This window comes from Enhydra lutris, unplaced genomic scaffold (assembly GCF_002288905.1).
Source record: "Enhydra lutris kenyoni isolate GAN:26980312 unplaced genomic scaffold, ASM228890v2 scaffoldscaffold28, whole genome shotgun sequence".
NCBI lineage: Eukaryota > Metazoa > Chordata > Mammalia > Carnivora > Mustelidae > Enhydra > Enhydra lutris.
This window is the reverse complement of record NW_019154112.1, coordinates 1,579,110-1,590,751: the sequence shown is the minus strand read 5'-3', so window position 1 is coordinate 1,590,751 and position 11,642 is coordinate 1,579,110.

Sequence of the window (11,642 nt, the reverse complement as noted above, 5' to 3'; positions counted from 1 at the left end):
AGGGGGTTCTGCTTTTCTAATGCAGATCATGAGATAAGTATGATGCAGGAAGAATGAGAGAGTGGTGTCTGCAGGGACATCTGCTGTCTAATATCACTAAAAATTGCACATCTGACAAGGTCTTGCTAACAGTGTTATTAGAAATACTGGGGGAGGGGTACCTGGGTGGCTCAGTTGGATAAGAGTCCAACTCTTGATCTTAGCTCAGGTCTTGATCTCAGGGTCATCTGTTTAAGCCCAGTGTGGAGCCTACTTAAAAAAAAAAATAAAAATTAAAAAAGTACTGAGGAAAAAAGGAAATGATACCATGAGTGTCTGACCCAAGAGCTACTTTCTCTGAAGTAGATGAGGCAGAAGTCTTGTGAAGAGTGACCTTGTTTCTTTTTAGCCAAGAACGGTCAGCTGAGAGAGGATCCTCCCTGGGAGGGCGTGAGGCAGAGCCCTAGGCCCCATCCCTGGGTGAGAAGCAGAGTGGGAAAGAGAGGGAGAGAGAATCTGGAGCAGACTCCCCTCTAAGTCATGATCTTGGGGTCCTGAGATTGAGCCCCATGTTGGGCTCCCTGCTCAGCGGGTGGCCTGCTTCTCTCCCCCTCTGTTGCTCCCCCTGCTTGTGCTCTCTTGCTGTGTGTCAAATAAATAAATAAAATCTTTTTTTTAAAGATTTTTTATTTATTTGATAGAGATCACAAGTAGGCAGAGAGGCAGGCAGAGAGAGAGGAAGAGAAGCAGGCTCCCTGCCAAGCAGAGAGCCCTATGTGGGGCTCAATCCCAGGACCCTGGGATCATGACCTGAGCCAAAGGCAGAGGCTTTAACCCACTGAGCCACCCAGGTGCCCCATAAATAAAATCTTTTAAATAAAATTTTAAAAAGAACGATTAGGAGAGAAGATCTAAGACAAAAGTTTGCACTTGTTTTTGACCAAACAAACCTCACTCAAATTATCACAATGAAAGAGTAGTTTTTCCTTTCCTTATATTCTGGATGGAATATTTTTAAGAACACACTTTTCGTGTAAGGCTTAGCTGGCAGAAAGATAAGGGAAATCTTCAAAACCCATAAATAATAGAAAGCAAGAATGCAGAAAATGAAGTGGGCCTGGAGGCTCTGTTTGCCATGGGGACATCAGCCAATGCTCAGTGCTGAAATCAGGGTTTCGGTGGATCTCAGATTAGCAGTCGGGAGATAAAGCCAAGGGCCTGAGGACTGAAAATTAAACAAGAAATTTCTTCCTGTCCCAACCCATCCCCAACAAAGCAGGACTGCACTTTGGGCGCATACATATATATATATATATATATATATATTTTTTTTTTTTTTTAATAATTTATTTGAGGGAGAGACAGAAAGCATGAGCAGGAGAGGGGCAGAGGGAGAGGGAGAAGCAGGCTCCCTACTGAGCAGGGAGCCCAAAGTGGGGCTTAGGGCTCCATCCCAGGATCCTGGAATCATCACCTGAGCCAAAAGGAGACACGCCCCTGAACCACTCAGGCACTCCTGGATGCATAATTTAAGAGAACACCAAAAAACTCAACAAGATAAATAATGTTTGAATGCAATATTTCTAAAAAATCAAATTGGCCAACTACAACTCACAAGCTGGCTGCCTCTTTTTGTAAACAAAGTATCAAAAGACCACATCTTCAGGGGATGAACTAGCCTCTGGCTTTGTTCTGGATCCAGGTCAGAGAAGTCTCTCTGGAAAACTCCCAACAGAAGTTCACACTCCTGTGGGATTGGGACCAGAAATCACATCCATGCCAACCTCATGGGTATTTCCTCAGCCACAATTTTAAAAACAGATATCAGAGGAAGACCAGTGTCTCAGCGTGTCTGGTTGTTAGCAAGGCATTTGATAAGGTCAAAGGGACTACAGGGAAGTTTCCCAGACCATTGTCTACAAAGAAGAGCGGGAACTCATTTGCCACTGTTGGAGACTTTTATACCAGCTCCGTACACACACAATACTGTAAATAAAGAGAAAAAAGTGCATCATATATCCTGCCTTTGCAATGGAAACAAGTCATTCAGGTTAGACAAAATACCAGTTGATGAAATGACTTATTTATTCTTTTACAGCAGGATATCATCTAATAAGTGGAGGAAGAATAATCAATTAGAAAATCATCATTTTGCAAACCTGAATGAACTAACTCAGGTAAAGGAGTCCCAAACATGGGGTGTTGATATACTGATTATTTTGAGTTAAAGGCACTGGAGAAATGGCAGGTGCAAAGAGGGCCCTCTGTCCTTCCTCTTTCTTCCTGAAAGCAGGAAATAAAGCTCCCCCGTGAAAGTGCCCTCGCTGTAGCCAGAGGAAGGAAGACATTCTCATTACCAAGGATGAGAGGCTGATACTGAGCGAAAGTTACACAAACAGACTGTGTTAAAACAATTCCGATTTCCCGTCACCTCCCTGCAGTTGAGTTGCTTTGTCACACAACTACCTCTCAACCCACCAGAAAAGCAAATAGGTTTCACCGTGTCCTTGGTTCTTTGTTTCCATATAAAGGCTCCAGTGTCATGGGAAACTTAAATAAATTTGTATGCTGCTTTTCTGTGTATTTGCCTTAATGTTCAAATGCAGCCAGGGACCCTACGAAGGTCAGGGAACATTTTCCTCCTCTACACAGGACAAAGATCAGAAATGGATGCTAAAACCATCAGGTTAAAGGTTGATGGGGAACAGAATATGCATTCATAAGGTGCCAAAACTTGTCAACCACAAGCAGGGAAAGTACCTTGACAATGAAGAGATCTAGGGGCCACCACTTTTAACTGGGTGATCAAGCTGAGATCAAGATATCTCTCTCTCTCAGTCTCTGACAAATAAGTAAATAAAATCTTAAAAAAAAAAAAAAAAAGACACCCCCCACCCCCTCGCCGTGGCTCAGTTGGTTAAGCATCTGCCTTCAGCTCCGGTCATGATCCCAGGGTCCTGGGATCAAGTCCCGAATTAAGGTCCTTGCTTGGCGGGGAACCTGCTTCTCCCTCTGTCTGCTGCTCCCCCTGCATGTGCTCGTTCTCGCTTGCTCTCTCCCTGACAAATAAATAAATAAAATCTTTAAAAAAAAAAGAATGGGACAAGTAGGGGGTGCCTGGCTGACTCAGTCTGTGGAGCATGCTACTCTTGATCTTAGGGTTGTGAGTTCAATCCCCACATTGGTTATGGAGCCTACTTTAAAAAAAAAAAGAAGAAGAATGGGACAAGAAGATATGATGATCCCTCTGATCCAAGGCCCTGTGAAGCACATAGCATGTGGTAAACTGAAATGATCCCCTAAAAGATACCCACATCCTAGTCCCTGGAACCTGTGATTGCTACCTTTCACAAGGGAAAAGAGAATCTGTGGTGTGATTCAGTCAAGGATTTTTTTTTTTAAGATTTTATTTATTTATTTGACAGACGGAGATCACAAGTAGGCAAAGAAGCAGGCAGAGAGAGAGGAGGAAGCAGGCTCCCCGCTGGGCAGAGAGCCCAATGTGGGGCTCGACCCCAGGACCCTGGGATCATGACCTGAGCAGAAGGCAGAGGCTTTAACCCACTGAGCCACCCAGGCGCCCCTCAGTCAAGGATTTTGAGATGGGAGATTATCCTGGCTTATTCTGCGGACCCCAAATGCAATCATTTATGCTGTTGTTTTGGGAAGCAGAGGAGTCAGCACACACATAGTGAAGGGAAGGCCATGTGCCTCAGGGGCAGGCTGGACTGATGTGACCACTAGTCACAATGACTGCCAACAACTACAAGAAGCTGGAGGAGACAAGGAATGGATTCTCCCCTAGGGTCTCTGGAGGGGACAAGGCCCTGTGGACCCCTTGATTTTGGCCTAGGGAAACTTTTAGACAGTTTCTGGGCTCCAGAACTGTGACGGAATAAATATCTGTTGCTGGGGCTCCTGGGTGGCACAGTCAATTAAACATCTGCCTTCGGCTGGGGTCATGATCTCCAGGTCCTGGGATAGAGCCCCACATAGGGTTCCCTGCTCATCAGGGAGCCTGTTTCTCCTTCTCCCTCTGCTCCTCCCCCTCCCCACCCCACTCCTGCTTTCTCTGTCTCTCAAATGAATAAATAAAATCTTTTTTAAAATGAAAAAAAAAATAAACAAAATAAATATCTGTTGCTGTAATCCCCCCCAAGCATGTAGTACTTTGATTAGAGCCCATGAGAAAGTAATGCATAGTGTCAGACATGAAGTATGCTCGCCCAGGCTAATCAGAATCTACATAGGCCTTTAGGGGCAACTTTAAGTTTAAAGAAAATGCAGAGAAGATTGAGGAACAAGTTCAAAACACCAAAATGGCACAAGTAAACAAAGCCAATACACGGAACATTCTACAAGATGACTGGCCTGGTCTCTTCAAAAGATCAATGTCCCAGGAAGGAGAAAAGAAGGGGGTCATTCTGAAATCAAAAGAGTAATAAGATGTAACATATAATAAAGTGCTTGATCCTTGATTGCATACTGACTCTTTAAGAAATGATAACTGCCAGGGTGCTTGGGGGGCTCAGTCGGTTAAGTGTCTGACCCCTGTTCTCCGCTCCCGTCTTGATCTCAGAGTTCAAGCCCTGTGTTGGACTCCATACTTAGTGTGGAGCCTACTTAAATTAAAAAAAACAGCAAACTGGTGCAACCACTCTGGAAAACAGCATGGAGGTTCCTCAAAAAGTTGAAAATAGGGGCACCTGGGTGGCTCAGTGGGTTAAGCCGCTGCCTTCGGCTCAGGTCATGATCTCAGGGTCCTGGGATCGAGTCCCGCATCAGGCTCTCTGCTCGGCAGGGAGCCTGCTTCCCTCTCTCTCTCTCTCTCTCTCTCTGCCTGCCTCTCTGTCTACTTGTGATCTCTCTCTGTCAAATAAATAAATAAAATCTTTAAAAAAAATAAAAAAAAAAAAAAAAAAAAAGTTGAAAATAGAGCTACCCTACGACCCAGCAATTGCACTACTGGGTATTTACCCTAAAGATACAAACGTAGTAATCCAAAGGGGTACCTGCACCCGAATGTTTATAGCAGCAATGTCCACAATAGCCAAACTATGGAAAGAACCTAGATGTCCATCAACAGATAAATGGACAAAGAAGATGTGTATGTATACAATGGAATACTATGCAGCCATCAAAAGAAATGAAATCTTGCCATTTGCAACGACATGGATGGAACTAGAGGGTATTATGCTTAGCAAAATAAGTCAATCGGAGAAAGACAACTATCATATGATCTCCCTGATATGAGGAAGTGGAGATGCAATGTGGGGGGTTTGGGGGTAGGAAAAGAATAAATGAAACAAGATGGGATCGGGAGGGAGACAAACCATAAAAGACTCTTAATCTCACAAAACAAACTGAGGGTTGCCTGGGGGAAAGGGGGTAGGGAGAGAGTGGTGGGGTTATGGACATTGGGGAGTGCTGTGAACTGTGTAAACCTGGCGATTCACAGACCTGTACCCCTGGAGCTAATAATACATTATATGTTTATTAAAAATTTTTAAAAATATTTTAAAAATTAAAACAAAAAACAACAAAACCTTCCATAAGAAACATTTTGAGAATGCTGGGAAAAACTGAGTATCAATTAAGTATGAGTAAAATTAGGAATTGTGGTCAATTTTCTTGGGTATGATAATAGTATAGTGGATATATAGGTAAATGTCCTTACACTGGGCATACTTATGTACGCTGAAGTATTCAGAGATAAAATGTCATGATGACTCACTTTGAAATGAGCCTGCCAAATGTGTGCATATGCATACACGTACATGTATAGAATTTTACATATTTTTTTAAATTTTCTTTTATTGTTTTTTTTTTAAAGCAAGCTTTAGGCCCAACATGGGGCTTGAACTCAGTGACCCTGAGATCAAGAGTCCCATGCTCTGCTGACAGAGGCAGCCAGGTGCCCCTAATTGAATATATATTTGATATATTTTTATTTTTAGACTTTTTTTTTAAGATTTTATTTATTTATTTGAGAGAGAGACAGTGAGAGAGAGCATGAGCGAGAAGGTCAGAGGGAGAAGCAGACTCCTCATGGAGCTGGGAGCCCGATGCGGGACTCAATCCCGAAACTCCGGGATCATGACCTGAGCTGAAGGCAGTCGTCCAACCAACTGAGCCACCCAGGCGTCCCTATTTTTAGACTTTTTTAAAAAAGATTTTATTTATTTGAGAGAGAGAGAGCGAGAGCAGGGGGAGTGGGGGAAGCAGGCTCCCTGCTGAGCCAGGAGCTCCACGTGGGTCTTGCCTCCCAGCAGCCTGGGACTAAGACCTGAGCCCCCAAGGCCAAAAGCAGACACTTGACCAACTGAGCCACCCAGGTGCTCCACTGACATGCTTTTAAATATGGAAAAATGCTGACAATTGTTGGATTCAGATGTGGGTATACAGGTGTTCTTTATACTATTCTTTCTATCGGTTTTTGGGGGGGAGGGGCTAGAGAGAGGGAGAGAGAGAATCATAAGCAGGCTCTGCACTGGGTGTGGAGGGCTCAATGTCACGACCCTGAGATCATGACCTGAGCCAAAACCTTGAGTCAGGCACTTAACTGACTGAGGCACTCAGGTGTCCCTTCCTACTGTTTTAAAAGCCTCATGGTCACCTGGCTAGCTCAGTCAGTAGAGCAGACAACTCTTGATCTTGATCATGAGTTTGAGGCCCATGTCAGGTGTAGACCTTATTTTTAAAAAAGTTTCAGAGGCACCTGGGTGACTCAGTCGGTTGAGCGGCTGCCTTCGGTTCAGGTCATGATCGCCCTGGGATCAAGCCTCGCATCCAGCTCCCTACTCAGCGGAGAGCCTGCTCCTCCTTGCTCTGTCTGCCGCTCTGCCTACTTGTGCTCTCTGACAAATAAATAAAATCTTTGGGGCGCCTGGGTGGCTCAGTGGGTTAAAGCCTCTGCCTTCAGCTCAGGTCATGATCCCAGGGTACTGGGATGGAGCCCCGAATCAGGCTCTCTGCTCAGCAGGGAGCCTGCTTCCACCTCTCTCTCTATCTGCCTCTCTGCCTACTTGTGATCTCTGCCTGTCAAATAAATAAATAAAATCTTCAAAAAATAAATAAAATCTTTAATAAAATTAAATTTAATTTAAAACGTTTCATAACAAAAAGTTTAAAAACTAGTTTTTTGTAACAGTTGCTTGGCTTCCTTTAGAAGAAAACAACCCATGTGGAGCACAGAAACTCTCCGTATGCCACCAGGAAATGCGAAGTGTCCTGATGCGGGTGACACCTGCTCTTGCAAGGCTCTTTAGAGACAGCTCGCACCCCTCCCCACCCCCCACCTCCACCTTAGTTTATTACCTGATGTCAGCAAATAACTGGGGATTATTGGTGACATCTCTATCTTTGCTACATTCTTTAGAATTCAGTGGTTTACTGTCAGGCAATAGTCAGCCTAGAATTGACCCACTGCCACCTGAGTTTCACCTGACTGCCAGCAATAACAGTTAACATTTTAAGAGTCAGCAGATACCTGGGGAGCCTGGATAGCTTAGTCCTTATGTGTCTGCTTTCTGCTTGGGTCATGATCCCAGGATCCTGGGATCAAGCTCCGAGTCAAGCCCCACATCAAGCCCCCCATCGGGCTCCCTGCTCAGTGGGAAACCTGCTTCTCTCTCTCCCACTCCCCCTGCTCATGTTCCCTTTCTGGATATGTCTCTCTCTGACAAATGAATAAATAAAATCTTTTTTTTTTTTTTTAAGTCAGCAAATACTTTAATCCTCAGGAATAACCTGTTTCCTTACTCATTGAGAAATAACACAACAGGGACGTCTGAGTGGCTCAGTTGGTTAAGCCACTTCCTTCAGTTCAGGTCATGATCTCAGGGTCCTGGAATCGAGTCCTGCACAGTCTCCTTGCTCGGCGAGGAGCCTGCTTCTCCCTCTGCATGTCACTCCCCCTTCTTGTGTGTGCACTCGCTCTCTCTCACTCTTCCACAAATAAATAAAATCTTAAAGGAGAGAGAGAAAGAAAGAACAACATCAAAAGAGAATGATGGAAAAGTAGGATGTGAATGGATGGGAAAGTATACAATAGCTCACATGGTCCTGAGCTGCTCCAAGCTCCACGCCAGCCCGCCCCGCCCCGCACTCTCCCCCGCCCGCGCAGAGCTGTTCTGGCGGCAGCACTGTAACAGACGAGCCAGGTGAAGCAGCTCTAACCACACAAGCCCAAGGCTGCCTCATCTCATACTATCCTTCATTTTACCTCCTTTCCAAATTATTCACTTGTTTAAAAAAAAAGTTATTCACTTGTTTTCTCTGCTCCACATTACGGATTTCATCTTCCACTCACTGCTTTTCTATTCATTTGCTCTGTTATTGCTTGTGTACTCACTTATTTCAATTTGAGATGTTCTGCTTGTTCTTTTTTTAATTAAAAAAAATGTTTTTAAAGATTTAATTTGGGAGGGGGTGCCCGAGTGTCTCAGTTGGTTAAGCATTTGATTCTTGGTTTCTGTTCGGGTCATGATCTCGTGGGTCGTCAGTGGAAGAGTGGGGAGTCTGCTCAAAGATTCCCTCCCTCTGCCCCTCCCCCAAGCTGGCTCTTTCTCTCTCTAAAATAAATAAATAAATAATCTTTTTAAAAATATATGTAACTAAAAAGATTTTTTGAGATAGAGCAAGAAAGCAAATGAGCAGGGTCGGGGAGGGGCAGAAGGCGAGGGAAATAGAAAACCTCAAGCAGCCTCCACAGCGCCTGAGGCAGGTCTCGATCTCAAGACCCTGAGAACGTGAATCAAGCCGAAGTAAAGATTTTGTTTTTAAGTAATCTCTACACCCAACTTGGGGCTTGAATTTACAACTCCATACCAAGAGTCACATGCTCTACCAACTGAGCCAGCCAGGCACCCCCTCATTTGTTTCCTTTTCAAATCCACCTGCTCTTTCTTTGAAATACCCTGTTTGTGCACAGTAGAGTAAATTCCTTCCTTTATCTCTTTGAACATCTTCAGCCTTCATATATGCTGTTATCTGAGTTTCTTAGCTCTCACCTGCTGTTGGGTCTGCTGACTTGCTCCTGCTGGGGCGGGTGCCCAGGGTTTTGGAATCTGGCTCATTTTGGATGTCTTCCAAGGGAGCTCCATGTGTGAGCTTCAGAGTCCGTAGGTGTTCCTGTGGGAGTGACTTAGCTCTGCCTGTGTTCAGCCCTTCAGAATTCACAGATCCCAAACCGTGCTTTTAAGTTATTAAGAAATAGTTTAGACATACAAAAATATGAAAAATCATACAGTGAGCACCCATGGAGCCCCTACATACACCCCCTTGACTGCATCACTCTCTCCTCACCCTCTGGTCACAGCCCAGGTGACTTCTGGCTTGAATTTAGCATTTTAGCAATCTCATGCATTTCTTTTACTATATTATATTTAACTTTAAATAATAGTTAAGCTGTGGGCCACCCGGGTGGCTCAGTCCTTAAGCATCTGCCTTCAGCTCAAGTCATGATACCAGGGTCCTGAGATCGAGTCCCATATTGGGCTCCCTGATCAGCACTCCCCCTGCTTGTGTTCCTCTCTTGGTGTCTCTCTATCAGATAAATAAATAAAATCTTTAAAAAAAAAAAAAAGCTGTAAATATCATTAAACATTCCATACTACATTTGGGCACTTGGGTGGCTCAGTTGGTTGAGCAACTGCCTTCAGCTCAGGTTATGATCCCAGAGTCCCAGGATCAAGTCTTGTGTTGGGCTCCCTACTCAGTAGGGAGTCTGCTTCTCCCTCTGATCCTCCCTCTCTCATTCTCTTCTCTCTCTCTCTCTCAGTCTCTCTCAAATAAATATCTTTTTGTTTCTTAAGATTTTATTTATTTATTTATTTCTCTCTCTCACACACACACACACACACACACAGAGAGAGAGAGACAGGAGAGAGAGAACACAAGTAGGGGGAGTGGGAGAGGGAGAAGCAGGCTTCCCACTGATCAGGAAGCCTGACACGAGACTCGATCCCAGGACCCTGGGATCATGACCCGAGCTAAAGGCAGACACTTAACAACTGAGCCACCCAGGCGCCCCTTAAATAAATATATTTTTTTTAAAAAATACATTATACAGGGGCGCCTGGGTGGCTCAGTGGGTTAAGCCTCTGCCTTCAGTTCAGATCATGATCGCAGGGTCCTGGGATCGAGCCCAACATCGGCCTCTCTGCTTGGCAGGGAGACTGCTTCCTCCTCTCTCTCTGCCTGCCTCTCTGCCTACTTGTGATCTGTCAAATAAATAAAATATTTTTTAAAAAATACATTATACACTACATGGATATTCTTTCGTGACTTGCCTTTTCCCCCCTTCACATTATGCTTGTGAGATTAATCCACGCTGCCATGTTAGTCCCACCACTGCATGTAACGCATCACTGCTCTGTGGTATCGTATTTTACAAAAATGGCACAACTTGCCCATTTTCCTGTTGCAGAACATTTGTTTCCTCCCCCCTCCCACTTACAAACAATTACCCATTACCAAAAACTCACTAGCACCGAGGACTTTTGTCTACATAATCTTACATATGCATGCAAGTTTGTTTAGGGTGTATTTAGGGTGTATTCCAGAAGTGGAAACAGTGTTGAAGAGAATGCGCATCATACTTCATAGGTAATTGCCAATTTGTTTTCCAAATGGATTGTATAAAGTTACAGTTCCACAAACGATGTCCAGAACAGTTTCTGTTTCTACACTCTAGCGTTTCCTTACCACCCAAATTACATCCACAAGCTCTGTTGACACAACTGTCGGTCTACCCTATAGACCAAGGCACATATTTGTGACCCCAGCAGGCAAGCAAAACCTTTACTCCCTGAGCATTGACAGGAGAGTGCCCACCAGCTCCTGGCTTCATGCTGTATGGCTGAGGCAGATTGGGAAGTAGGAGATGGGTTTAGAGGCAACAGAGCTAGACCCAGGAGGACCCTGTTGGGTGGTCCTTGTGAAGACTTTGGCCTTCACTGTCAGTGAAATGGGAGCCATTGCAGGATACAGAGCAGGGGAGGGACAAGTTCCAAGTTTTGGCATGGAGGGAAACTTCCAACTGCTGTGTGGATATAGGACTGTAATGGGGTCAGAATGGAAGCCAGGAGACCAGTTAGAAGGCTCTGTTGCAGTCACGTAGGTGAGCTGTGAAAGTGCCTACCAGAGTGAAATGGTAGTGGAGGCGTGGGATTCAGTCTGATTCTGGTGTTATTTTTGAGGTAACACCAGCATGATTTGCTGACAAATCAGATATCTGAGGACAGCAGACTATTCAAGCTCACATGCATGTAGAGGATTAAAGTACACAAAAGTCGTTGGTGGTGGGGTGCTTGGCTGGCTCAATCAGTACAGCATGTGACTCTTTTTTTTTTTTAAGATTTATTTATTTATTTGAAGAGAGAGACACACACACACACACACACAAACACACACACAGCGAGAGAGGGAACACAAGCAGGGGGAGTGGGAGAGGGAGAAGCAGGCTTCCCGCTGAGCAGGAAGCCCAAAGCAGCAGCGTGGCTTGATCCCAGGACACCAGGATCATGACCTGAGCTGAAGGCAGATGCTTAATGACTGAGCCACCCAGGTGCCCCAAGCATGTGACTCTTGATCTCAGGGTCATGAGTTGAAGACCCATGCTGGGCATAGAGTTTAGTTATAAAAAATTTTTAAAAGTCCTT